This window comes from Microtus pennsylvanicus, chromosome 20 (genome assembly GCF_037038515.1).
Source record: "Microtus pennsylvanicus isolate mMicPen1 chromosome 20, mMicPen1.hap1, whole genome shotgun sequence".
NCBI lineage: Eukaryota > Metazoa > Chordata > Mammalia > Rodentia > Cricetidae > Microtus > Microtus pennsylvanicus.
Genome location: NC_134598.1, coordinates 12,642,245 through 12,662,233, shown reverse-complemented (window position 1 = coordinate 12,662,233; position 19,989 = coordinate 12,642,245).

The following is a 19,989-nucleotide window of genomic DNA, read 5'->3' as shown; positions in this document are numbered from 1 at the left end:
TGGGCCATCCCTAAGCCCCCGATCTAACACTCAAGACGCTCCAGAGTCCAAGGCATTTGTGAGCATTGACAAGACACAGTAGGACGTTCTACAACTGACCTTGCGTGATGCTTCAGTCAGTACATTAAAACAACCATGTGAGTTTACCGTCAGCTACATATCCAGGGCATATGAGGGGCAGAAATGAGTTTCCTAGTTAGGCACGGGATCCATCCTCAATATTCAAATCACAGTTATTAAAATATTCCAAACTTCTTTTTAAAATCAAGCAGACTCCGATCACCAGCATTTCGGGTAAGGGATCTTTGTCCCGTCTTACTACTGTTGAGATTCTTTGGGATCATGTCGGTCAGGCTATTTAGCAGATTTGGCAATTGAATGGGTTCATTTGGTTTTTTAACTAACCAGGTGTGTGACTCAGTTTCCAGGATCTCTCACTGCAGACACACAGACAGCACCTTAGCGTCTTATAGTGCAGAGTAACTTTGAGAGTGTTTGGCCATTACAATGAAGATTCAGGGTGACAGTCAATGCAGCTGTGATAACAACAACAACAACCACAAAACCTGTTCAAATGGATTCAACAGTGAAAACATTTCTGGCTGAAAGAACACTTCACTTGTATAGAGGCTTCCTTGGAATAAATGTATGTGTTTTATTTTTGTATAGATTGTCTATATAGATAACATTGATTAAATAAGGAAATTATTGGTGGATGCTCCCAAAGAAGAGGTTTATGTCATGGAGGTAAAAGATATATTGAAAGATTTACCAAAGATTATTTTTAACCTATATGCCAATGCACTTGATCTTATATAAGACACCAAAGTAAGTCTTTCAAAACTGTGAATTATGTCAGACAAATGTAAGGTGTCCCTTCTTAGAACAGTCACAAGAAGGATTCGTTTGGGCTGTTTTCTGCCTCAAGTAATTTCTTTTAAGGAATGCCATCCTTGCCCCCAACAGCAAGCTTTTCCATTATATCTGCGATGTATTTTGGTAGCTATGTGTGTAACTAAGCGTTGCATCGAGAAAGGAGCACCTTTGCTTGTGGCTTTGGAAATCTAGCAGAGACGACCAGCCTCCATCTGCTGGCTAGTGGAAAGGTCTAGACCAAAGCTAAGCGTCTTTCTGGTCTCTACCATACTGACAAGAGAAGGCACCAATGTCCCCATTTAAAGAGCACTTTGTCCTGCCCAGTGTTTGTGAGGCTTCAAAATTCTCTGGCTTATAAATTCTCCAAGAACAAAGAGCACGTTTGTCTCCTCAACTTCTGCTGTGTAGAGAATAGTTCACAGCTCATACGTACCCAGCATGCACCGTTCAGAGCAGAAGTTGCTCCTGGCTGTGTGCTTTGGATGTTAGATCATGCCTGCTAATCCTAGAGTCTACAGAAGAGAGTGGAGCTAGCTGCTTCTTCATCTGTGTGAAGCATAATATATAATGTAAATATATCCAGCAGCTGAACTTATTATGTTCTATAATAGAGCACTTTCATGGTTTTGAAATCATTTACATGTTCTCTGCAAATCTAGTTAAGATGGCAATAAATCTATTTTTTCATACCCTAGCATCTACCCACACTATTGCGTTTGTAACCAACGTTGTTTGAACAAAGAACCTCACTGGCCTTTCTATTTAAATGATGTATGTGCTTAATATATTTTAAATTTTGTAATTGTGGTTAAAAGAACCTATATGGAATCTTGCACACACCCTCACCAATGTAGGAATAAACCTGTTGCCTGTTGGAAGTGAGTGTCCTGTCTTCTAATTGACCGTTCCCTGCTTCTCACTTTGGATCCTCCCCTGCTCCAGAAAAAGGCCAGAAGCGGCTGTTTCTAAATTGGAAAACCCTTCCAGGCCATCATCATGATGTCTGTGGCTGTCTTAACCAGTGTTCCTGGAGTTGGAGTGGGGACCTGGTTTCCCTGGGGCACTGTGAACACATATAATGGGCTCTGAGGTTGGCTGTCTCTGCCTGGATGTTTGTTTTCACTTCTGTAGTTCATTAGTAGCCACAAATGTCAGCCATGACCAACAACACTGGTGCCAGCCTCGGCAGGTGTGACTGGAAGCCCTCGGGAGACGCCACACATCAGCGGTCAGTGTGGCATTAACTAAGGAGTCGCCATGCTGATGTCTGGAATCCTGAGTTTGCCCTTGCGCCTCTTTTACATTTCAGTGGAAAGATCAGTTTCTTTCATGGTTTCTGAATTTAGTTGGTTTTTTGTTTTGTTTTGTTTCATTGTATTTTGTAACATCTAAAAGCCTTCATTTTTTTAAAAAAAAAAAGTATAACAACAGATTCACATTTCAGACTATTAAAGCAATCCTTCTTAGAAGTTTCTAGGCTCAGATGATTGCTGTAGGAAAGCACTTTGTTTTATGAGGTAAGTTATGTTTTATGAAGTTTGGTGTTTTTCGCTAAAGGGTCTGTTTGGCAGAATTTGTTCTTAAAAAGAACAACACGGCAAAAGAGACAGCGCAGCAAAGGACTTACTGATGACCTGCATTTGATCCCAGAACTCATGCGGTAGAAGGAGAGAGCCAATTCTGAAAAGTTGTTTTCTGACCTCCAAGAGTGCACCATGACACTCCTGTATCTCCCAAATATAAAAACAAATATATAGACATACACACGCACAGCAAACATACTCACAAGCACATACACACAACACAAATATATGTACATGCATACACACACACATACACAAACACACACACAATATGTTATAAACCTTATCAAAGCTAAGTACATCAAGCCATCCTGAATCCAGAAGGGTTTCATGTTGCCCTATAAAAGGAAGGATTGTCATTGATCCAGACTTTGCCTTCCCAAAGGATATAGCCCTTTGACTTCTAGGCAAATAAAGTTAGATACAGGCTCACAGAGACACAGCAGGAATGAGAGCTGAAAATATACTTCATATAGCTTTACATTCAGATCCATAACTGGCTTATTCTGTAGTCATGTGTTGTAACTCGAGGTTTCTCTCCCACTGCCACTTTCCAAATAACCACTCTGAGGCTTAATATTGATTACAAACTCTTTGGCCTCTTAGCTCAGGCTTATTATTAACTGACTCTTACAACTTCAATTAACCCATTTCTATTATTCTATATTTTCCCACGAGGCTCCTGACTTGTTACCTCACATCTTGCTTCTCCAGCAGCTGCTGGCGTTTCTCTGACTCTGCCTTCTTCTTCCCTGGATCTTTGCTTGGATCACTGCCTGGCTCTATTCTGCCTAGCTATTGGCCAACCCAGCTTCTTATTAACCAATGGTAACAAAACATATTCACAGCGTGCAGGGGAGTCCCACATCAATGTGTCACTCCAGGATAGGGATCCATTCTATGAAATACGTCCATAGCTGATCTCACTTTTGTGAAATCTCAGTGTGCCACACAAACTGAGGCAATGCCGTTTCTACATGACCACCATCACACAGGAAGTCACCAGTAAACAAAGTGGGCAGCACTGCTGTAACTCCTAGAAATATAATTGTAAAATTCATCTTTTCATTATCTTATGAATTATTCTCAGTACTGGGGACTGAACTCAGGGCCTTGAACAAACTCAACACGCCCTCTAATAATACTCAGCTACACACTCATCTGAGGGCAATTCTTAAATTTCTGTTACATATTTATCTATTCTACCTGAGTGTGCTTACAAATGACACGGCACACGTGGGGAAGTCAGAGGACAACCTGTGGACGTCAGTTTTCTCTCTCCACCACACGAGTTCCATGGATAAACTCACGTATCCTGGCTTGGCAGTAGGCTCCTTCTATTCATTGACCTACCTTGCCGCCCATCTCCAATACAGTTGTTTGTAACCACATGATGCTAATTTACTTACCATTTCTAAGGGACGACATAGTGGGAGGCCAAGGACAACTAACCAGAAAACGATAAGGAGGTTAAAACTCCGCCCACAACCTTTCACCTCTGGAAGGATTTGTGACTTTACTACTTTTCTGGATAGTTCATGGAAGCTATCTCAGGTTTAATTTTACCCTATACATAAAATAGTGTGAACTTCTGTATGCATTCAAACTGTTTGGCCAGAAGAATCAGCTACCTGAAGTGTCTGTAGTTCAACTACCCAGGTTCCAGGCAAGGCCTCAGTAAATCTCTGCTCTATGGTGCCCAAACTGAGGAGAGTACAGACAAGGATGCGGGAGATTTCTACCTCTGAGAAATGCTGTGGCTCCCTGGCATTTATTATATTTTAAACCTTATATTTTATGTTGTATAAATATTAATTTTAATTGAAATATATTGTATGTCTTTCTGGAGCACACTATGATAATTTGACATTTGTACACAATAAGTGATTAAATCATGGTAGTAAGTGTGCCTGCTTCTTCAAATATTAGTCATTTTTATGTGTTGGAAATATCTAGCTATTTTGAAATGTATCAATTGCTGTTATACTCAGTAAGTTCCCTAGTGTACTATAGAGTACTGAATTAATTTTCCCTGATTAATTGTGTTTTATCTTCCTTCTTCCAGCTTCTTTGCTCCCCCACCCCCTCTCAAATTCCCTTTCCATCTCTAATAACCACTGTTTCACTAGATTTCTCTGTAAGATCAACTTCACAGTTTCTACAAATGAATGTGAGCATATGGCATTGTCTTTGTTTCTGCCTTATTTCGCTCAACATAATGACCTCTGGTTTCATGTGTTGCTGCAGATGGCAGGATCTTGTTCTGTTGAAGCTATTCTATATATGCACTGAGATGGACATCTAGCTTGATTCAAAATCTTAACTGCCATAAATAGCACTTCAGTAAATATGGGAATGTCAGTATCTCTTTGGCGTAACAATTTCACCTCCTTTGGATGTATGTGATAGTTCTGGGTGGGCAGAGGCTGCTTGTTCATTTTCTGGCCACCCAGATTTGAGGTAATCACACTGGAACTACATTAATTGCCACACTGCTTGGATAATGACTCTGGAGCGTTCCTAGCTAGCTCTTATATCTTACCTCATTTCTCTTAATCTGTGTATCGTACGTGGTTGTGGCCTATGGGTAAGGTTCCATCTGGCATCCAGCATCTGTCTCCTGCTGCAGCCACATGATTTCTCACTGACTCCACCTACTTTCTCCCAGCATTCAGTTTAGCTTTCCCACCTAGCTCTGTTATTCCCTATCACAGGCCAAAACAGCTTCTTTATTCATTACCCAATAAAAGCAACACATATACAGAAGGGCTTCCCACACCAGCTCTGTTTTTAGTTTTTTGAGAATTTTAAGACAGTGTTTTAAGACTATGTGTTACCCAGGTTTTTTTTTTATGGCAAATACTTAAAAGATTTATTTTGGATCACAAGTTAGGGATCCCAGTCTTTTGTTGGCTGGTACCTTTAGGTCCATGGTAAAGCAGCAACATCATGGAAGAGATAGTAGGACAAAGCTGTCTGTCTCATGTCATGGTGGCCACAAAGAGAGAGAGCAACAGAGGGACCAGAACAATGTGCTCTTCAAAGACCTATCCCAGGGACCCACTTCCTTCAACTTAGCACCATTTCCCAAAGTTTCTGGCACCTCCAGAAGTAGCAGTTCTTCCCCTGGAGGCCAAGCTGCACGCATGAGTCTGTGGCTGGCATTCCATATTCTGCCCTAGCCCCAAGGGCACGGGAACAAACTCCAAATGCAAAGAGGCTTTTGGTTCATGTCCCAGAGCCTCCAAGGTATCAACATTTCCAGCATTGTTCTGAGGCCCAACTTGAAAGCCTCAGAGGCTCAAAGCAAATTTAACCAAGAGTCCTTAAAAAAAATTCAAAGCAGATGGTAAATTTGCAACATATAATGAGGCATAGTAAATATTCCTATTCCAAAAGGGAGGAATGGGAGCAGAGAAAAGACTGGTGAGACCGAAGCAGAACCAAAACTCAGCAGGCCAAACATTAAATCCTATAGTTCTGTGTCTGGCATCCAGACACATGGCAGGATGGGAGTCCCATGGGGCTTGGGGAGTTCTGCACCTGTACCTTTGCCATTCTGAGACACAAGGTCCCTCTCATAGACTGGTTCTGCTCATTGTCCATAGCTTTCCTAGGCAACTGCCCCATACTCCCGGCACCTCTAACTTCTTTTTTTTTTTTTTTTTTTTTGGTTTTTTCAAGACAGGGTTTCTCTGTAGCTTTTGGTTCCTGTCCTGGAACTAGCTCTTGTAGACCAGGCTGGTCTCGAACTCACAGAGATCCGCCTGCCTCTGCCTCCCGAGTGCTGGGATTAAAGGCGTGCGCCACCACCGCCCGGCTCACCTCTAACGTCTTAAAGAGCTCCTTATTTCTTCAGCGTCATCTCATGGCTTCACACATTGCCCTCACAGAGGTTCTCACAGAAGCTGACCTGCTGCACACTGATTGTTTCCGTGCCTTCCTCTGAAATCTAAGTGGAAGCTGTCATATCTTCATAACTCTTGCCTTTTGCATATCTGAACAATCACCATTGCATGACAACACCAAGGTCTTCCGGCACCTGGAGCTGTGTTGAGACTCCCTTTGGACATCCCTACAGTGGCCCCTGAGTGTATGGAAAGAGGGAAAAATGTTTTCCTAGAAACACTGTGCAAGCAGGAAATCCTGGAATAGCTCTTCTCAAGGATTGTGTCTCTCAAATTTACTCTTTCACTGTACTGACTGGTTTTGTGTGTCAACTCAAAGTAGAGTCTCCAGAGGAAGGCGCCTCAGTTGAGGAAATGCCTCCATAAGCTCCAGCTGTAAGGCATTTTCTCATTTAGTGATCAATAGGGGAGGGCCCCGCCCATGGTGGGTGGTGCTATCCCTGGGCTGGTGGTTCTGAATTCGATAAGAGGCAGACTGAGCAAGCCATGAGGAGCAAGCCAGTAAGTAGCACCCCTCCATGGCCTCTGCATCAGCTCTTGCCCCAGGATCCTGCCCTGTTTGAGTTCCTGTCCTGACTTCCTTCAGTGATGAACGCCAATGCTATAGTGTAAGCCGAATAAACCCTTTCCTCCGCAACTCGCCTTTTGGTCATGGTGTTTTGTTACAGCAATAGAAACCCTAACAAAGACACCTCCTTTGAGCCTGAAATGAGTGGTGTCTAATCTCTGGGTTGCCCTCACTATATTTTTCCTATTGTTTCAATGCTCAGTACTTTTTTCTTAACTAAAAACTATTTTATTTAGTTCTACGTATATGGATGTTCTGCCTGCATGCTTGCCTGTGCGCCACACTTTTGCCTGGTGCTCAAAGACCACATTCATGCCTGGTGCCTGAAAAGGCCAGATGAGGGCAGTTGTGAGTCTCCATGGGGATGCTGGGAACTGATTCTGGACCCTTCTTCTTCTCCTTCTCCTCCTTCTTTTTCTCCTTCTCCTTCTTCTTCTTGGTTTTTTTTTTTTTTGTTTATTTTGTTTTGTGTTTTTGAGACATAGTTTTTATAACAGCCCTGGCTGTCCTGGAACTCACTCTGTAGACCAGGCTGGCCTTCAACTCACCAAGATCCGCCTGCCTCTGCCTCCCTAGTGCTGGGATTAAAGGCATGTACTGCCACCACCCGGCTATGTCTGTTATCTTTATAGAAAGGAAAAAAAATTGTACATAACCATGAACCCTAGAAATGTGGAAACATGAATGAAATGATTGACTGATAAATCCACAAGCCAACAAGCTACCAGGAACTTGAGGAAATGTCTAAAATAGATCCTTCCCTCAGAGTCCTCCGAAGAAGTCATTCTTGGCATGCCTTGACCTCCAAGGCCTCATACTTAGCACTCCAGGGACAATATACTATTGTTGCATAGATCACCTACTTTATGGTACTTCGTTGAGGTAACCCTACAAAACTCACACAGGTTATTAAAGATAACAGTGATGGGGCTCATACTTCCCTAAGTTCTTATGCTGTACTGAATAATGCACACTTCTTGAGTATGGTGTGATACTGTTTTTTCCTCATATTCTAACTATGTAGTAGGAAGATTAATGGGCCTATGTAGATGTCCTGATCTTTGCAACTTGTGGATATGTGAGACTAGAAGAAAGGGGGAATCAAGATTGTGGTTGGGATTTAGGTTGCCAGTTAGCTTGAAACATAGCAACAATTCAGGCTATTCTATCTCAAGGAAATGCTGGCCATATATATGCATACAAGACAGTGAGCTTGGCCCAGTTTTGATAGCTTTAAAGCTAGGGAATGGGGTGATCAGCCAAAAAAAAAATGCAATCTGCCTAAAGAAGGCAGAGAAGAGCCAGGCGGTGGTGGCGCACGCCTTTAATCCCAGCACTTGGGAGGCAGAGGCAGGCAGATCTCTGTGAGTTCAAGGCCAGCCTGGTCTAGTTCCAGCCAGTTCCAGGACAGGAACCAAAAAGCTATGGAGAAACCCTGATTCGAAAATCAAAAAAAAAAAAAAAAAGAAGAAGAAGAAGGCAGAGAAGACAAGGAAATGGATTCTTTCTAGAGCCCCCAGGAAGAACAAAGCTCCACAAACTCCTTCTTGATTGATCCCAAGGAGACTCTATTTTAGAGTTTAGCCTTTGGAACTGAAAGATAACAGATTCGTGCTGCTTTTAGTTATGAAATATATGTAATGTATGGTAATGTGATACATTAATAATAGTAAATGGATACACCCCATTTTGCAGATAAGAGGTCTGAGATTTAGAGAGCTTATAAGACTTGTCCAATCAGTAAATAACAAAACCAAAATTGGAAGTCAGGTCCCTAAAACCCAGTCCGCCCCCCCATTTCTATCTACCACGATCATTTGCTAAAACAAATTCTAATCCTTCCCACATGACAGCAGTTCAATCACACATCATGTCTTGCCTTTAGAGTTCTCAAAAAAAGTAAGTTCTTAAACTAGTCCTCAGACGACAGTTTCCAGTCAGCTTCCTGCAAAATACGGCACCCAAGCTGAACACAGTGCCAGTATGGCTCTGATATCATTCTGGGGGACTTTCATCGGTCTTTTGCCAAATTAAGAATTATAACTCAAAATTTAAGCATCACTTTTGAGTTAAAAAAAATGAAGTGCTAGTTTGCTTCTATTGACAAATTGGCTGTGAACTTAATGTTCGAACAAAATGAGTCATTTGAGTTGGAACATGAATTTATTTGAGCAGCCTGGTCGACATCACTATGAGAAGAGTGTCCTTGCTCTCTGTCCCTACACAGATAATCTCTAGACGGTCTCAGTGCTTGGCTGTCGTTCCAATGGCTCCAGCGCCTTCCTGCCTCCACTCCTTGCCTCCCATTCCTGAAGGAGGTGTGAAATGATGAAGACTTAATGGGCTGTCCTTGTCCAAACTGAGACAGAAGGAGTTATCTGAGACAATTTCTACGGGAATGAATACCTTGAATGGGAGGCAAGTTAGTGTAATGAAAACTGGATGAAAGTATTGATTTCTGGTGTCAAATAAACCCCATGGACAGGAGAAATGACTGGTACTCAGCACACAAGAGTCAAACGTTACACTTGGTGAACTAGTCATCAAATACAACCATTATTAAAAAGTGAACCTTCTAAGCCTGCAGCTTAAATTAAATTGAAGATGGGGATAAATCAAAATTCGAACTCATCACTTCTTAATAAATTTGTTATTATCTCTACTCTTGAGATTATGTTTGCTGTGTATGGCTGATATGTTATAGGATGCCATTATTGTACATCTCTTTCCAATTCCAAGCCCAGGGTCATCATGCTGATAGATTCCAGGCAGCAAGAGATCAGCAAATGCTCTAAATGAGATCATCCTTCCTATTCCTTGACTGGTTATCAAACCATACTCAGCACACCCCTTCCCGGAAGAAAGCCTTCCCACCCTTACCCCCGAATACACACAAACTCAGCACCCCACTTACCCTGGTAAGAAATGATGTCACCAGTGTCTTTATTCCATCCACTAAGCCTCAAGCTTAAAGCAAACATTTCTGGAGATCTTCTTTAAACATTCTCTCTTGGGACTTGGAAGCCTGTATTCGCACATTTATAGCTCATCTGTTCTCTCTTCATTCCAGAGTCGATTTGAATTCTACAATAACACAGGGTTAGCATTTGGGATATGCTATCTCAGAAAGTAGAATTTTAGGAACTAATGGGAATACAGAAATGCTTTTTGGAGTGTCTTGGCCTCTGTTGTGTAAGAATATGACAAACCTCCTGGGATAGCCCTCTTCCTAAATTATCTTTTTGTGTTCATGATACTCAAATCTGTTAATTAAAGATAAACTGGGGTTTCTCTTAGACTCCCAATTTCATTAACTTCATAACTTAATCAAGACTCTCAGGATTAACGGCGACCCCGTTCATGATATTTTTGAGAACTTGTAGGTTTGTTCCTTTGTTTAGGTGAAACAGTAGAAGGAGAAATTTGTTTAATTATTAGTAATTATGCAGTTCTCATTTTCTACTGTTAGAATCAGTTGTCGGGGTACTAGGTTGTCAGTAGTAGAGCGTATGCCAAAGATAGGAGACAGGGAGTTCAATCCCTCAAACGAAGAAAAGCTCAGATGGTACTGACCAATGAGTCTCCAGAGTTCACCAGCCTCAAGAAAGAGTCCAAGGCTGATGAAGAGGGTCAACAGAAAGAGCTTGATGTCAGGAATGGGCGCGGAAAGCAAAGGAGAAGCTGAGTGTGAAAACCTGTGTTCAGACCCCACGTGGAAAAGCTAGGCTGTGAAGCACTTCTATAATCCCAACACTGGCGTGGGGAGCGGGCATGTGCAGACTCCTGGAGCTCATCAGCCAGGCAGCCTAGACAAATTGATGATCTCCAGACTTAATGAGAGACTCCGCCTCGACAAAGATGGTGGAAAGCAACTGAGGAAGATACATCAGGGCAAGCTCTGGTCTCTACATGCACAACCACACATGTACACACACACACACCACATACACACACACCACATACACACACACCACATACACACACACCACATACACACACACCACATACACACACACCACATATACACACACCACATACATACACACACACCACATACACACACCACATACACAAACACCACATACACACACCCCACATACACACACACCACATACACACACACCACATACACACACACCACATACACACACACCACATACACACACACCACATATACACACACCACATACATACACACACACCACATACACACACACCACATACACACACACCACATATACACACACCACATACATACACACACACCACATACACAGGCTGGGGGAAAAGGAGGAAGAACAGGGGGTTCCTGCGAAACACGGAGCTAAGAAGCCTATGAATCTGAACTTGAAATTCGGGTTTGTAGGAAGAAAAGCATTTAATACTGCTAACGTTCCCTGCAGTCTGTACTGCGCCAGGAACTATGTTAAGCACTAAGTGTTTTGCATACATTATCTTTTCCTGCATTATCTCACCAATTATCCCAGCTAAATGGGCCAGATGAGTGATTCGTATTCTCAATGTATTCTGCATACTTCCAAGAAAAAGATTTAGACAATCTGGTAAATAATCACATAAGATTTTTTTTTTTTAAATCCAGTTTTGCTTTCTGACTCTACAGACTTTTTTTTTTGAGACAGTCCACAGGCTGCCTCCAGCTCTCAGTCTTCCTGCCTCAGCCTGCAAATCTTAAGATTATAGGCTGCGACCACCATATCCAGCCTTAACTAACTCATCTTGCTGAAAATTAGGGGAAAAGCCACCAATCAAAATGGAGTTTTATTAATTGTGGCATGGAAGAAGACATCCTTGACCAAGTCTTCTTGCAACTTCAAAAAGGAAGTTAGGTAAGGTTATTCATGGGAACTGAAATGTTGTAGCACATGTGTTTTAAGGCAAAAAAAAATTGTGGGATTGGAGTGAAACTCATGATATAATAGTATAAGAACTGATAAAGTTATGAGGGGAGAGTCATAAGGTGTTTTTTTGACAAAACAAAAATGAAGCCAAGCATGGCACAGATTTACAAGTAGACAATACAACCCTGTGATGAAATATTATTGAGGCTCACTATCATAGGGAATTAAATGATGGCCAGTTTTCTTATGACACTGTGTTCCTCTGTCCATTGGGTTTCTTGGCTCAGAAGTGGAAGTCCCACAATGACAGGTATATGTGATTATGAGGCTTTTGATTTGCAATTGGGCCTTTAACTACTTATTTGTGTCCTTGACCTACTGTCATTTAGAAGCCATTGCAAAAATTGAATAGGGATTATGACAACATGAACCCAGAAGGATTAAACTATGACCCTTCTATTCAAGGGGATCAGCATATACCACCCCAAAAGATGCCAGTTGGGCATGAGAATTATTTTGTGCTCAATGCAAATGAAGAACACAGAAAGACTACCTCTCTACTCTCTCGCAAACCAAAGAAGTTCATAACTTACCACTCCTAAGACCTTAACTCTTTGTCTTCCTCTTCTCATTTCCTGGCAGTGCCATTGGTTAAGATGGGATCTAAGCTCTGATGTCCAGTGGCGCCTTTGCATATTTCATTTTTCTTATATAGCTCTGTTTTCATGTGTATGCATATATGATGCTTCTCTTGTTAGTATTGCAAGAGTACTACTAATACAGTTTATTATGTAGGGCTCAGCTACTGGACTGGGGCGGGTGCAGAATCATTTCTCTTCCCCTACACAAAGTGTATACATTAGTCCGCACAAAGTGTAATGTGTCATGGATATCATATGTGGAAGTCCCCTCTGTGTGTTACTTATATTGGTTAATGAATAAAAAAACTGCCTTGGCCTGATAGAGCAGAACTTAGGTAGGCAGAGAAGACAGAACTGAATTCTGGGAGGAAGAAAGCAGAGTCAGAGAGAAGCCATGGATCCTCAGCCTGAGACGGATGCCTTTTCCACCTTCTGGTCTACCTTTTACTCTCTTGGCCCGTGTCTTGGCCAAGGCCATTCCTCTTGATTGGTGGCTTCTTTCTTGCTCTGCCACCCCCTCTCTTCTCACACGGCCTAGTTCAGTCTGCCCATGTTCCCTCTGGACTCTCCCAGATGTCCCAGCCTCTGCTCTCCCTTTCAGTTACAATAAACTTTCTCCTCCACCATACCTGCCTTTCCCTTTTATTATTTTATTTTTCATTCAAAGGGTCAAATGGATGCTCGGTCCATGGGTGCCTCTCACAAGCACCTCTGTTGCTCACTCTTGTTGTATACTCACTTTTCTTCAGTTTGTAATTGGCATGATTCTTTCCCCAGTGCCTCTCCTTTATCAAGGTTTCTTTACTTGGAGACTTCTGGCAGCTCAGTCTGTAAAAGTGTTAGTTTATTCTGAGGGCTCTTTCAGAAATTACAGTGAGGTGTTAAAGTTCCCGCAACAGGGCTATTTCCAACCCTAATTTCAATCTCCGCCTATATGTTAGATTTCTTATTTCCGGCTGCAGGCTGTTCGCAGAAAGCAAGGAGAGAGCAGAGGTTGCACGTGCTCCAGTTCTGCGCTCAGAAGTTCTCTAGAGGTACAGAAGCCCTTTCTTCAAGTTTCCAGCGGCATCTCTTACAAGTCTCTTTATGCTGATCAAGAGGACGATTTGCCTGCCTTTTGTTCTAAGATGCTTGTCAAATGGATGGAGGTGCCCTTATCAAGGTCCCCCACTGGAACTCTTCTGCACGACCTGCTTCTTATGTCTATTCCACTGAAATCCAACACACCAACACTGATTGGACAATTTAGGGTAATTTAGAATTATAGCTAAATTCCTTGCTGATTCTGAAGTTCAAAAAGATGAGAAACTTTTGGTATTATTCTAAATTGCCAAATTCTGGAATAATTTCATGGTGAACACAGTGACTGTTTTTGTTTTGTTTTGCTGTTCCTCATTTTAAGAGTGCTATATATTAAATAAAAATATTTATTTTTGTGCAATTTTACTTTCCTCCTCCTCCTCTTCTCCCTCTTATTTTTCTTCTTGTTTTGGTTTTGGAAATGAGGTTTCTCTATGTAGCCCTGGCTGTCCTGGAACTAGCTCTTTAGATCAGACTGGCCTTGAACTCAAAGAGATCCACCTGCCTCTGCCTCTGCCTCTGCCTCCTGAGTGCTAGGATTAAAAGCATTCACCACCACAGCCAGCTACAACTTTTCATCAGTATCTATTAGCGAGTCTCTAATTTCCATTTCTAGAGTTATTTCTATCCCAGACTTTGTGCTAAAAGACTAACTCTCTAAGTTCTGAAGAATGGAGAGTAGTGCTTGACAAAGAACTCTCAGATAAACAAAAAAAAGTTGACAATTATCTGGGAGTTATTTCTCTTTATTTTAATTATGGGTCAGAAGATCAGTGAGACACATTTCTTGCCTCAAAAGATGAGGCACGGTGGTAAGGAAGAATAAGTGGGTTCACAGTCATATAGCATAAGATAAATTCTTAAAATAATAGAGGTATGTATAAATTCGTATGGCATCTAGGAAGAGTAAGTGGTTAATTCTTAATAGCAAGAGTAATGGAAGAGGCATGGCTTGGAGGTAGGATTAAACGTCTCAGGTTGGTGAAGAACATAGGAAGCAACATGTTTGAAGTGAGTCTGGGGACTCGTCATTCATCCATCCATTCATCCATCCATTCATAAGTTTAGAATGAATGAAAAGAAAATCTGCCAACACTGTCCTACTTTCATGAGTCAACTGACCGAGGTAACACTAAACCGACAAATAAGTAAGTAAAAATAAGTATCAATTGACATGAGAAGGGAAGACTGCACACAAGAGAAAGTTAGAATGATAAGTCTACTTGCAGGGATCGTTACAAAATGCTTCTGAGAGGAGTCAATATTCTAGCCAGAACTGGTAGATGAGAAGAATCAGATATGCAAATACATTGAGAAATCAGGTCCAAATCATGGGACAGGACCATAGGCCCCAAAAAAACACAGTACACTTCTACTCTAGGGTAAATGGTACAAATGTTGGGACATCTGGAAAAGGTAGTAACATGTTCTGATGTATTTCAGGACAAGTTGTTCAAGGCAGATTATTATTCCTCAATTTGCCTGACAATGGTTACCACCATTTTTTTTTGGTCAATGTCTGTTTGTTTGAAAACTAGAAACAGAGACTTAAGCATGAATCAGAGATGTTGCCATATAGGAAAGTCTTGAAGTTAGTAAAGGCCAGACAATACAGGGCAGCAAGAGGTAAAAGCAAGAAACAGTAGGCTGGAAATCACAGATATGACCATAACTAAAGCCAGGGAATGGATAAGACCAGCAGAAGATATAGAGACAACATGCATCTAAAAGTCAGTTGGCTAATAGTCTATGCATATATTGCTATGGACCCTGCAGTAGGTCAACAAATGTTTTTTGCACTCTACAGCCCACTATGACAAGGATATGTTAGTTTGTCCAGAAAGACTTCCTCAAAAACATATCAACATCATCCTGATCATAAGCTTGATTCTCAATTTCTCATGGTCCATCCAGCCTAGACTTCCTCCCACTCTACTGCCATGGCCACTCAAGTATTATTTCAGCCACAGATCTTATAAATGGAGTGATAATATGTGTGTGTCTTACTTTTCTCATTTCTGTGACAAAAAAAAAACTCAGCAAAAGCAATTTGAGGAAGGGTGGTTTTACTTTGGCTCACGGTTTTAGGGAACACAGTCCACTATGGTGGAGAAGGCATAAAGGCAGGCACATGGGACAGCTGGTCACATTGCAGCAACAGTCAGGAAGTAGGGGATGAATACTGGTACTTAGCTCATTTTATCCTTTTTATTCAGACTAAGGTCCTGGCCCCTGGAATGGTGCTGCCCACATTTAAGATCAATGTTCCTGCCTCAGTCAACCCAACCTAGAAATTCTTTCACAGATACGCTTGGAGATTTGTCTCCTAGGTGATTGTAGCCTGTGGACAGTCAACACTAACCACCACAATGTGTGATTGCTACAGGAACTCTGCTCGGTTGCTTCAGGCTATACGATGGCAGATAAGCTCAGCTCTCCTTGCCAGTCTTGGAAATCATAGCCCATGTCCTGTGCTGTGACTCATGTCCTGCACTGTGACTCATAGACTGTAGAACTGGGCAAAGTGGAAACGATGCTCGACTTCAGATGTGGAGAACTGTGTGTCGTGCCCTCGGCAGTGACTTTGAAGCACTGGATACCTTTTCCTTGAGCAGGAACTGGCATTTAATCAGGCACAATCTGTGACGTCAACATGCATCTTCCTTGCTTTGACTCTCATTAACTCTCACTGCCTTTCAGTGACCATGCGCGCTAGAGCTCTTGGTGGTTGTTATATTTCTGACCTTTAATTATCACTGACTTCTCCAAGGAGAAAACCATTTCTCTCCAACTTCAAACACTTCCTGTTCCCCCATTGACTCAGGTGGTCTTGTTTGAATTTATCATCACGTCTAAATGTGATTTGGAAGTTTAGATCCTAATTGGCTCTTTTCTAACCATCATGTGGCGCTTGGAGAATGGCATTCATCAAACACATTAGCAGTGGTTTAGAAGACAGAAGAAAAACCCTCTGTAAGCATTATCCTGGCCCAGCGACTTGCTAATGAGACACAGATATGTTCTATATATTCCAAACATTTTGGACTTACATAAAATGGTTGCTTCTTTTAGAGGATACATTAATCATGCAAAAATACCTCAGTCGTTTGTAATGTTCTATGAAGAATGGACAAAAAGGACAGTGCTCTCTGAATTTCATGTCTTAAAAAAAAAAGAATCCCAGGAATTGCACTTCATCAAAGAGATAACTTACCTCTTAATAATTCTGGAAATTGCCAAGTGCAATGAGGCAGAACTTTCCAATAACATCAATGTATTAACACTGAATGAAGTAGGGAAATCAGGAGTATCTGTTCTTTTAAAAATAGACATCAGAGGTGAAATTTTTTAAAGGTAGAGTTCTAGAAATAAAACTAGCTAATGATAGAACTTCAGAAAATGACAAAACTCAGTACTGGTCTTTTACATTGGTAGGGCCTAAGGAAGAAGAATCAAAAGACCAAAGCACAGGATTTTATGACCAAAAAAAATCTGTTTTGAAATAATTTTTCACTTTTATTGAAATCACCCTGTACCACCACCAACCATGAACAGCAACCATTATCACCATCACGGTTAGCATTTATCCACAAGGCTGTGCACGGCATCTTGCACTTTCATTTAATCCTCACTAATGACCCAGTATCAGTACCTCAGCATCAGCACCATTTCATAATTGAGATGTCTGTAGAAACAGGCTAACTTGCCCAAGACCACAGACCAACAACAGGGAGAAAGCAGATGCTATGTCCAGAACCGCCTCTTCTGTTTCACCTCTTAGAGAATGACCCCTCCCAACCAAGAGGTGATATATGTTCTAATAAGCAAGTGAACCCTTGTTTTTCTGAAATGGCACTCTTCTGAGTTCCTTCTTGTTTCCTACCATATAAACCTCCACATCCTAAAGCTGGGTGTGGCAGTAGATGCCTGCAATCCTAGCACAGGGGAGGTGGCGGCAGGGGCATCACAAGTTTGAAGCCAGCCTCAGCTACATAGCAATTTCTGAGGATAGCCTGAGATACACAAGATAAACAAGGCCAAAACAAATTTATAAAACAACACTAAGGGGCTGGAGAGATGGCTCAATGGTTAAGAGCATTGTCTGTTCTTCCAAAGGTCCTGAGTTCAATTCCCAGCAACCACATGGTGGCTCACAACCATCTGTAATGAGATCTGGTGCCCTCTTCTGGCCTGCAGACATACACACAGATAGAATATTGTATACATAATAAATAAATAAATATTTAAAAAAAACAACACTAAATATACAAACCAAAACCAATGCATTTCCCCACATTCTAGAATACATACGTTATTTTCTTATAATTAGAATGTATTCAGATGACATTGGTTTTTGTTTTATGTTTGAGTTTTTTTTCAGTAAATTTAATTAGAATACAAGACATTAGATATCATTATGACATTTCCCATCAAAGCGTGTGTGGTTTAATTGAGACTCTTTCCCTCCCCTCTCCACTGCTATCCCCTCTCCTTTCCTCCTTCCTCTCCCCGTGTCCTTGTTCCTTCACATTTATTTTCACCCTCGGTCTCCTTCCTAGGTTTTTAGGCTTTCCCTACCATTGCACCCTACTTACATATAATGTAAACCTCACAGGTCAGCATCTGCCTATGAGAGAACACACATGAGTTTGTCTTTTTGAGTTTGGGTCACGTCACTAAATGTTATGCTTTCCAGACCCATCCATTTTCCTATTTCATGACTTTCATATTTTCTCTTCAGATGAATGAAATTCCACTGTGTAAATGCACTAGATTTTAATTATGCATTCATATGTTGATGGTCATCTAGGCTAGTTCCAATTTCTTGTTCATGAAAACAGCTGTAAGTGGCAGGTTATGGAGGACTATGGTTATAAGACATTCTTTTTTTTTTTTTGTAATGCCTAACAGATCACATCGTATATATCCTTCATGTGATATATCCTCCAACCCTGCTGGCTGACCCTATCACTACCCTGCCCGAGGAAACTCCATCCCTTACCCTTGTAAGTATCTTACTCAGGCGGAAAAATAAAGTTTCTCTTTTCTCCCATTCACCCTCTTGGTTTTTTTTTTAATCAAAAAATACTGATTAAATCAATTCTAATCATTAAATTAACTCAAGCAAAGTAGTTTAATTAATTTTAGTTTTAGGAAAATGAGATAATGGAAAGAATCTCTGAGGACCAAACCATATCCAAACCCCAGAAGGCACTATGAAAACCCGCCCATGAGAGAAAATAAAACAAACATAAAGAAAGCTGCAGACGCGGCTATTGTGTGTCTCCGCCTAGGACTCAAGTTCAAGGGCTTCTGTATTCCAACAGCACAAGATAAAGAAAGCTGCAGACATAGCTACTGTGTGTCTCCGCCTAGGACTCAAGTTCAAGGGCTTCTGTATTCCAACAGCACAAGATGTGGTTATTGTTCGGTCTTCCTCAAACTTCTCGTTCATACTATTGATGAATGAGTGGGGAGTCAGAGGAAGGGTGTTGCACGCCTACTTCAATTTGTTTTTCAAAGTGGCTGCCACAAAATGGAAGTACAGAGACTCAGGCCACATCCAGTGACTGTCGGCTGAAGAAGAATTAAGAACACTCTGTGTCTTAGGTATTTTCAAAGCAACAAATGAAAGGATATGCACTTATGATCTATTCTTTTTAAAAAAGTATTTATTGCATTTATTTGTTTAGTAGAGGGACATGCATGTGCTGTGTGTGCGTGTGTGTGGAGGAGGGTAGGCAACCTATGGTAGCAGGGTCTCTTGTTTCACCACGCGGCCCTAGGGAGCAAACGCAGATTGTCAGGATTGCCACCAAGTGCCTTCACCTGCTGTGCCAGCTCCAGCTCTCTACTATGGCTTTAATGAAACTATATCTTTAATGCTGTGATCGCCTTAAGATGCCAGCACCGCTACGCAAAATGCAATAAGGTGTTGTGAATTTAGTTCGGGTGCTGATAATGCCACACACATATACACGAAGAGTATGAAAGTTTTTATTACACACACACACACACACACACGTATGAACCTGCAGAAAACAGGTTCAAGCATTCCTGAAAGTTGTGTAGTAAATATTGAGAGACTGCACTATGGGGACTAGTGATAGGCAAAATGCTTTATCCCAACACCCTTTCTCTTCCAGGCTGGAAGGCTGAGACAGCATCAACCGTAAGAGAAGCACAGGTAGACAAATCTCAAACAGCTTGCCTACATACCCCCTGCTTACCAAGTACTGCTTCCGGGTTGCTACAGAAGAAATAAACTTTCATCTTAAACAAACCATTCTATTTGGGGGTCAGATTATAGCAGCTGGTCCTTTTTCTAACTTATGCAAAAAAAAAAAGAGAGAATGAAAATATTAGGAACCTGAGCTCATCTTTTATGAACCCCCTCTCCATGCTCAACTTTTGGCTTTTACTTTAAACAAGTATAAATAAGGTGCCTCAGATGGAGCCGGCTGTAAACAAGAC